This window comes from Rhododendron vialii, chromosome 4a (genome assembly GCF_030253575.1).
Source record: "Rhododendron vialii isolate Sample 1 chromosome 4a, ASM3025357v1".
NCBI classification, from domain to species: Eukaryota; Viridiplantae; Streptophyta; class Magnoliopsida; order Ericales; family Ericaceae; genus Rhododendron; species Rhododendron vialii.
In genome coordinates, this window is record NC_080560.1 from 24,924,292 (window position 1) to 24,934,602 (window position 10,311).

A 10,311-nucleotide genomic window follows, 5' to 3' on the forward strand; every position below is an offset into this window, starting at 1 on the left:
CATCGTGCAGTTTTGGACTGTGCTGCCAACACAGACACGTGTTGGGGAAACGGCTATAATTTTTAGCTCGAGCGACAAAAAAGCAAACCGTTTTCTGATTTAGAAACTAGACTCATAGATCTTAAAAAATATGTAAAGTTTGTGCCTTAGTTACCCCTGTGCAAAGTCAGATTTTAGGTTGAAGTTCTAGAATTGCATATTCTAGAATTATTTCTTGAGACTAACTATCTAACTTCATATCTTTCACCCTAGGACCTTATGTTCATAAAAATAGGTGTATTAACATCTTCTAACCATGTTTTATTGCCTATTTGTCATAGGAGGTTCAGGTGACACATGATCGAGGTGAGTGACTCAATACCTAAATTACATGGTTTTATGCAAGTTTTCAATTCAAAGCTTATTCTACATGTTTTGTACTATGAGTTGAATTCCATGGAAATAAATGAAAGGTGGTTTTGTTTTCTTATCTAGAAAGACATTCCTACTATGTGACACTTATACGCTAGTGGTAGTGCTAAGATGTCGAAGCTTATCCACTACCGGGGACGCCTGGTAGATACACCAACTATGGGGAATGTGCTTTATAAAGGCTATGCTTCTATGTTTGAAATCTCTATGAAATGTTTTTATCATTTCCATGGAGAGTGTGTAAATTATGTATTGGTCACTCATATGAGCGTTAGCTTATGTATTTTTCTCCACCTTTCAGGAAGCGATGATTAAAGTGTCGACGTGGTCTTTTTTGTGTGGATATGTTGTAGATAGAAGACTTGTACTTTTGTTGTAGATGGTGAAGCTTACTTTAGAGGCTTGTTTGTTTGTAGTTGAATCTTGTAAGATATGTAGAAGGCACAGCTTTGAGAGGTTGACAAGAAAAACCATGTATATAACCTATGATGTTTGATATGGTAATAAATGTTTTGTTTCCGCTGAATCCATATTTGTCCCTTTGTCATTGCTTATGAGTTAAATGTTACTTGATATGGCATTGGTGGGAGTTCCACCGGCGTTTTGTTATGGCTTAACCTCTAGGGACGGGCTAGGGTCGTTTCAAGTGTTGTTAGAGAAAATGGGAATGACAAAATTATCATGACTTAAAGCATCTTATGAGGTACATTATCTTATGACTTGATGATATAATCACCTACGCAAAGTAAGAAAACCCAGAGTATTCGGCTCTGATTGATGTTTGTTCTCAAAGAAAGCAAATTGCCGACCCTATCTCTCTCCCTCCCTCTCAACCCTAGCCACCACAACTCCTCTTCTCCCTTTCCCACTCCCCCGTGGGTTTCATACCCGTGTGCGGCGGCGGGAGGGGAAGGCCATGGTACTATTTCGACTCACTTTCTTTGCTTTTTCCTTTTTTTCTTCCGTCTCTCCAGATCAACGACTTTGTCGTCTGATCTGTGAGAGTTTTGTCTCTCTGTGGGAAGCGCTTTCTCCGATTATGAACCCTCTTGGAGCCTTGGAAGGTGTGGTTAATCCTTTGGATATGGAGAAGGTTGAGTCCTGCACACTTAGGCCCCGTTCCAGAAATCTTCTTAAAAAATAAACAGCTTATTTCACATTTTCAAACTCAAAAATAAAGTAAATGAAAAATAATTTTTAAATTTTTTTTGCATCATATAAAAGATCTCATCAAGATCTTCTAAACAAGATCCATATTGCATACTTTTAGATTTCAATAAGACCATAATTTTTGAGCTTGAAATTGCCTTCTTAAAAAATAAGGACTTATTTTGGTTTCCGGAACGGAGCCTTAGCGAACATGTTAGTGCGAAACTCGGATCGTTAGGAGTCCGGGAAGGGCACTCCGATGATCAATTCAGTATTCTAGGGAGAGAGGGGAATTTCTTGGAGAGAATGTGTAGAAAGGGAGAGGAAGGATTACCTTCTTCTGAAGGGGGAGTCCTCCTTTTATAGGTGGGAGGTTGCTTGGAGCCCAACCCACGAGTGACCACCATGCGCTCAATGGTTGGGGGCTAAGGCGATATGCTCAGATGAGCCTGCTCTTATCCAAAAAGCCTGTCACGAGCTCTATCCTCCGATCATTGGCCAACATAGGTAGGATCATGCCAACTCTCTGCCACCTGCTGGCATGTAGCTAGCGTGGCATTTCAACCCCTCCCCTTACCTATCTCCACTTGACTTCTTCTCTTAGTCAAGAGGCAGGTGGTGGCTCGGCATAAAAAGGTGTATCCGGATAAGGCTGTTCGGCACTCTCTGGCTGGGACATCCTTTGTGACGAGTAGCCTTGGTTCAGTGAGATCTTGCCGAACTATCAGAGTAAGAGGCCAATCATCCTGGGAGCACAAGCTTGCCGAGTCTCAATGTGCTTGGTGGTCCCCTTCAGTGGCCGGTGTCTCTCAGGGCATTGCCAGCAGACAGGCTCCGTAAGCTACTGGTCAACCCATGGACCCTTGTGGTTAGTCAGTTGCCAATGACGTGGCCGAACCTTGCCACCACACTCTCATTTTTTTGAGAGTTGTTAGTTTCGTTTTTGGACGAATTTTGTCTATAGATCGGGTTCTCTCAATTGAGGTTGCTTCACAACAATATCTGTGCTTCAGCATTCTATCCCTTGATGATGTCTTTGGCGGGGCAACTCGTGGCGGCTAGGCAGATCTATAGTTCTTGGGAGTTCATTGGTGTGTTCATCTTTGGTTGGAGTGCATCTGATTGTCTGGATATTTGGTGTCTTTATCCTTAACTTTGCACTTTTTCTCGTTTAAGACTCCTAATTAGATGTTAGGCAAGTTAAAAGTGTCATCATTGCATCAAGCCATGCCTGGGTTAAGATGAAAGATATCGATTGCCTTGTGATTTACTCATTTTTATTTGTTAGGCGATTAGTTTGGCTTTGTCTAAGTTCTTTGTAATGATCTCTGTTTTGTAAGTGTCGCTGGGCGTTTATCAATACAATCTTCTCACTTTTGACAAAAAAATAATAATGATATAATGAATTACATCAGCTAGTATCCTGTATCTAAATCTAAGCACAAACACGCCCTTCGAAAGTCTAGAGCATTATTAGAGCATGTACACCAAGCAAGAGGTATTTTACTTACCCAACACTCCATTTTTTTCATTTTACCTACTCAAATCTCTCTCAACTCCACATCAATCCTCTCTATAATCATCTCTATCTAATAATATATAAAGAAGGAGAGTATTTGTTAATAATATATAAAGAATGAGAGAGAATGAAAGGGTGGTAGGGAGGAGAGAGAGAGAGAGAGAAAATAATTTTTTAGTGAACAGCTCTTGAACATTGCTCGGTACTTGTAGTGTAACGACCCTGATTTATGGTAAATAAAAATTTCGTTAAGTATTTGAATTTTATTGGATTGCTTTTAAAATTCCTTGTTAATTTCTAATAATCCATCATAATTAAATTTGAGACTTATAAAATTATATTTTTTCGTTCCAGACAATTTAGTCATTTTCTAAAAACAAGTATACTTGTAGAAGCACTTGTATATTTTCCTAGCAAGTTAAATAAAATCTTTAAATTTCATTTCTTGGCTAGAAATCCTATTTGGCAAGTCTAGTTAAATCCTAACTACTAGTTTGGCCTAAAATGGAAATGACAAGTGAGGAAGGCATGGCATGCTTGATTTGACAAGACCATGGAACAAATCCATGGGAGAATTGGAGAGAGAGAGGGCCAGCCAAGAGAGGGAGGGAGAAAGCTCAATGCTTTGCTATAAATAGCACCCCATTCTCACCATTCAACTCACACCTTCAAGCCTTTCAACTTCTCGCTCTAGAATTCTTGAGTTTGTTCTTTGTTCTTATTGTTCATAAGTTGTTCTTGAAATTCTTCCTAAGTTCTTCAAGAAACCCATCCCAGGCCGCCACTAAACCACCACTCGATCACCCTTTCGATTCCAAAAGTTAGTAGTTTTAGTCAAGAACTAGTTTCGAGAGAAACCTTTCTCTTTCGAAGCTATCGGAAGCTTACGGTAGGAAGCTACTCCATTCGACCGCCGACTTACTTTCCGTAGCCGCCCTACCGCCAAAGAAGAACGGTAGAATCTTCTTATCCCCTATCTCTAATTATATGTAGAATATTTCTACTCTTTACTCTATGTATGATCGAAGTTTGTATATTGTTTGTATAATTTGAAAAGCATGAAGAAAGATAGCTAGTATACTTATTTTGCTAAAGGATATATGAGCATGTTGAATAATCGACCTTTACTTCAATAAACATCTGTTGTTTTGAACTTCCCACAAAGGAAAAAAGAACGGATTTTGAAAGATAAGAATTTAACGTTTGATTAGAAGTATTCGTATTTTGATCTTTAGGATGGTTATGACCATGTATACATGAATTGTTTGTATTACTTGTTATGTGACAAAGCATAAGTGATTTTCACTCCAAAGGCATCCGTACATATGGCGTTATGCTTTAAGTGGTGACTTGAGCATGAGTAGTAATATAGAGTGGATGATCTTGCTAGTTTAGTTTCAAGATTACAATGAATGATTTATGATTACATATGTAAAAAGTCCTACCGCAGAGTCATTGCGTGAAAACGAGACACCAAAGTCGAGAAAGTAGAAACATGACACCTAGGGTGTGGTTAATGGAAATATGTGATTTGAAAAAGAGAAAGGTTTTGGAAACCGCAATGTGGGTAGACGTGGTAGCCCATTGTGTGGTGTGTGTGTGTGTGCGCGCGTGCCAATGGGAACCCGGTGCGGGGGAACTATTGTGAGGATACTCGGAAGACCAGAACGACGGAATCGAGGTTGGGTGTATAGCTTGGTTATTCGCGGAGAGGAGCCAATGCAAGTTTTATGTGCTAATGGGAACCCGGTGCGGCGGAACCACTGTGAAGATAGTCGAGAGACCGGAACGGCGGAACCAAGGTTGGGTGTGTAAAAACGATTTTGAAATGATGATTTGATTTATGAAATGTGGGAAAATAGTGACACGGTCTACGAGAAGTTGCGTAGGAGAACTCAGAAAATCATGGACACCAACATTAGATTGGATAGTGAATGGGGATGTGTCATTGTTAGCTGCTTTGTCTAAAATGCATGTACTATGTGGAAAACGTTAATATTATGTTGTATTGTTCATAAGTTAAGGGTTAGTAGGTATGAATTATTCTATTGAATTTTTGTAGCTCATGGTGTTACCTTTGGTGACCCTGACATATTATATTGGTGGCGACGCTGGTATAATGTGTCAGACCTTATCGATGAACAGGGTGAACTCTACACCCTGTAAGCTTTTGGAGCCGAGAAGCTTGCTAGAATAGAGGAGCAGACGGAGCAGTAGATAGGAACCCTAGTTTTCCCCTGTTTGTTAAATAAAAGTACTCTTGATAGAGTTATGATGTAATATCGAGCCAGACTCTATTTAGCTTTTCAATGAAATTACCTATTTAACGTTCCTAAAATTAGGAGCGTTACATGTAGAGAGCATTTTCTGTAAAGGGAAAATAGCTACTAGTTTACGTAGGCTGATGCAAGGTATTTTTGGTGTCCAAAATAGGTAAAATAGCTGTAAAGTAACGTTTTGCTAGTCTTGTGTACATCTCTATTACTCCCTCCGTCCCTAAATGTTTGGCACTTTCATGCTTTTTATTGTCCCATATTATTTGTCCATTTTGAAAAGTCAAAAGCAAAATATGGTAAATTTCCTATGTTACCCTTTTCTTTTGGGCACCAAATTTCAAATTCAAATTTTCAAGTACTATTCAAAGTACACTAGAAGGGTAAGATTGGACACTTGATTTTTGCACAATACAATAATATTTGTTCATTAAAAGTTAGAACTCCCAAAAGTGCCAAACATTTAGGGACGGAGAGAGTATAAAACACAATGGTGTGGGGACAAGTTGTTGCAATGATTGAGATTGAATTGATCCAATGGTTGAGGTGAAATTTCCCTTTTATTAAATTGTCTAGCCTTTTTCGTTTAATTATAGAATTGCCACCGATCAATATTACACCCACTTTCAAATTTGAAACCCTACTGCAGAAGAGTTCTCATTCTCTCTCTATGATCCCACACAAACACTACCTCACCCAGACCATCTCTCTTCTTCTCATGCGCCATTTTCTCCTTCACCGTCCTCCACCACTCACGACAACACTGACCCGCCTTTCAATCCTTCCACAATCGAGACCCCCTTGCCCCTCTCTAGCTTTTGCTCACGGTTCGAATCTAGTGGAAGGGTACAAATCAATTTCAATCGGGGTGAATAGTGCCGTAGGCACAGAAAAACACTAGTGCTCTTATACGGCAAATGTCATCTCCTTGTGTGATAAAGGAGACGAGAGAGGGAGTAACTATTTTGTGCTCCAAAAGTAATGCTCATTCCTTTCACAAAAATGTGTGGGGTCAACGCTTAATTGCGAAACGCAAGTAACCGTTCTTCAATTTGAATGGCTTTCTAGTCCGTGGCGGTTATGCAAATTTTTGTTAGGGATGTCAATCAGAAAATTTATTTATTTTTTAATCCTATCAAGAAACATGTGCAAAAAGCCTTCTACTAAGCATTCTTAAAAAATAAGTATTCATTTGTAATTTTTAAGCTTAAAAATAATGAACTTACTGAAATAGTCTTTTGTGCAATATGAATCTTGTTTGATAGATCTCAATGAGATCTTCTAAACGGTTCAAAAAAGTTAAAAAATAATTTTCATAAATACATTATTTCAAAATTTGAAAATTGCAAATAAGTACTTACTATTTTTCAGGATCCTTTAACGAAATAGTGCCTAAATCTATTGCGCTGATGTTTAACCCCAAAAAAAACCATGAAAATGCATTGGTTGTGTTTGGGATGTTTGCTAGTCACGGTTTTCTAGCTGCTGCTTTCACAAGTCCTTCCTGTTAAGGGTCAAACCAAAATCGACCAGTAACCATAATTTACCAGCCGCTTAGCTCTTCTAAAAATTCAACTAACCATTTCACTATATATATCTTTCTATCTATCTATTCTATTCTATCTATCTCCTATACAAATGTGTGTGTCCTAAAAGCCTCAAAATTCCCAATCCTACTTTCCTAGATTTTTCATTTACTTTAAAAAAAAGGAAAAGAAAATGACTTCTACACTCTCCTTTTTATCACATACACTCCTTTTTTTTTGTCTTTATTTGGTATGAATTTACTCTATTGTCCCTTAATGTGTAAAAAAGTGAACTTCATGGTAAAAAGGTAAATTCACACGAATAAGGACAAAAAAGGGAGTGTATGTGGTAAAAAGGGGAGTATAGAAGTCAATTCCCAGAGGAAAGGAAAAATGATGGCTCATGACTTATTTTGATAATTAATACCCGTCAAGAACATTTTTAGCATTAACAAATATTCTCAACATGTCCTTGGCAAGTATTAATTATCAAAATACGTCATTGGCCGCCATTTTGTCTTAAAAAAAGAAAAATCTAATACCCACGGATATATATTCCTCTGAGCCAACACGTGTCCCACCCTACCCTTGCACCTGAATCGTTACACTCAACTTAATCCAAAAATGACTCCCCCATGTCTTCCCCCACGTTGCCCAATTGGAAGGAAAAAACAGTATGCAAGAACAAGCAAGAACAAGGTGAAAAGAAGAAGGCAATTAGCAAAAAATAGTTAATTAGCTAGCCCACGTACGTTCTCCGATATTACAACATCCAACAACACTTATATTTCCCTCATAAATTATCACATTCCACGTGTAGACACTCCAATTTGGGCTTCCAGATTAGTTTACTTACGGTATTTGATTCCCCAATGATGAAGCGAATCAAGAACACCTCGGGAATGTCAGGTGTTTGAACTTTGGGTATTGACACCCTTTTGAACCTAATCAAGCCTAAGCCACTTAAAAAGAGCCACAAACCCTACTGGCACGCGTTGGTTGAGAGCCCGCGCGCACAGATCAACTTGACAGGTGTTGGTCAATGGTCAAAGCTTGACTGTTTACCAAAGCGTGAGTAGGTGGTACACGCGCGCGCTGCTCCCAAACTCGCGCGCGCTGGTCAAACTGCCAGGTGATGGTCAACAGTCAAAACTTAGCCGTTGACCATCGCGCGCCAGGGCGCAGCCCTCGCGCGCCATACTGACTCCCGCACGCGACCGACCAAGCCTGTCCCTATCACCTTTATTGGTTGGTAAGCTTAGCCACTAAGCAACCCTCAACCAGCCTTGTGGATTGGCTGAGCTCCTCTCTTTGCACCAACCAGATTTACCTTATCTCTCCCTATAAATACCCCTCTTTGTTTCTCTTTCAAAGGGTTTTTGATTTTTAAAATTTTTAGGAAGGATTACACACACCATCCTCCATTTTCACACTTCAACCAAGTAACATAGCTTGTTCTTTGCTTCTACCTTTTCAAGGACCTCAATCAAGCCTTCAAGCATCAAAGCTCAAACATGTTTCAAACTCAATTTAGGTATAGCATACATGCTGTTTTCTGTTCTAAATCCTGAGGGGGGCTGGCAGGACCAAGGCTGGTAATTAGTACCAGTCTTGGTCCTAAAGCTGACAGGGTTTCAAAAACCGTTGTGGTAGGAACCAGCGCGCGAAACTACGTGGCCGCGTGCACAGGACCGCGTGGAGATTGGTTTCCTACTACTTTATGTCTTTTTGTTTATATAGATCACTCTGCAAGCATGATAATAACCAGTTTACTGTTTTTCTTTGTTAGAAATATTAGTTGTAGTTCAATATGTATTTCTGCTGTTATGGAGTACTCCTAGGATCATTCTGAACCTGTCCTAGAACCCAAAAACGTGTAAATCAAGCACTGGTGTCGTTCAGACCCTCGTGCGCCAGGGCACAACCCTCGCGCGCCGAAGCGCCACCCTCGCGCGCCGGAGCACCTCTGACCAGTGGTTGGCCTTGCATGGGTAGCTTGGCTTTAGGCCATTATTTTGTCCCCACACTATTTATGTGATGTTTTGTTAATTTGTAGGACTTTTTCAGCCTTTAAATTGTATATTAACTGCTTATAACTGTTTGGTTTGTCCTGGATGTGCACTGGTCCTTCCAGAGCTCAGAGGGTTTGAGAATAAGAGCTGTGGGTTTGAGCTCACTATCGCGCACGTGTCTTAGAGTCGCACGCACAGGAGTGAACAGCATGCAATGACTTGTTCGGTGCATACTGGTTTCTTCCTGCGCACGTCATTCCAAAATAGGGGCTTCCCAGTTTGTTTAAACTCCCACAGCAGTCTGTTTTCATCCTATACTAACTGCTCATCTTTGCTATTATTCACATCCTGCAAACATGTTACAGCTTTAATTCCCATTAAGCTGTTCCCCGCCCCTAAATGGCTAAAGAATTGATTAATCAAACAGAATTGCAAACGTTTTCGCAAATGCCTAAGTAGAGACCGATCTCCGGATTGGGCAAGAGGGATGCCTTAAAACCCTTCCCCTCTCGTAACCTGGCTCCCGAACCCAGATATGGTTATGACGGACTGGTGCCTTCACCTTTTTCAAAAATCAAACAGCACAGCGAGCGTTTCAAGTTCGGTTCGTTGGGTGTCGAACCTTCAAACCCAAGTGACGACTCTGAATTAAGCGCTCATCCGCCAAAAAACGTGCTCATCGATCCGCCCTTCTCAGGGCATGCTGCCCACACCACAACACTTATATTCCAACCTCCAAACTCCAATTGCACATCCCACGTTCTCTGAAATTATCACTGCAATTATAACATTCATTCACCGCTAATGGTTTCCAAGATCCCACGCCATAGTTACGAGAATTTCTTCATAGAAATTTAAGCAACAAATCGGCTTCTCCATTCTCTACAAGAATTTGTTCACGGATTTTGAGACCAAGTACAGCTCTAATTGTTACGAGAATACCATTCGATCAAAGGTTGGTTTCCATCTTCAAATTACCTACGCATTTACCAAGTTAAGATCACCGTGTGCATATTTTGTTTTGTTCTTCAGCCTCTATATTTGATTTAGTTCTTCAGCTTGGAGTTCTTCCAAAATCTTTTTTTTTTTTTTGTCTCTTTGGTTAAGAATTTGTTCATGTTAGTCCATGCACGTGGGATTCTAACCCCATATAAAAGAATGGTTAACTTTGAAGCAAAGAATGTGTATTGTTTCTGTATTTTTTTTAGGAAGTTCAAATGCTCAAGCTCCCTTCAAATCCTTAACACACTACCATGGAGTTTTCTTAAAAAATAAATAAATAAATAAATTTAAAAAAAAAAAAAAACCGGCTCCATAGTGAAGCAACTTTTCCAAAATGATTTTTTTATGGGAAAAAAATATTTTTGTTCCTAACATTTCCATTCCCCACAAATGTACATCCACGGGTTTTGATTTAAGCA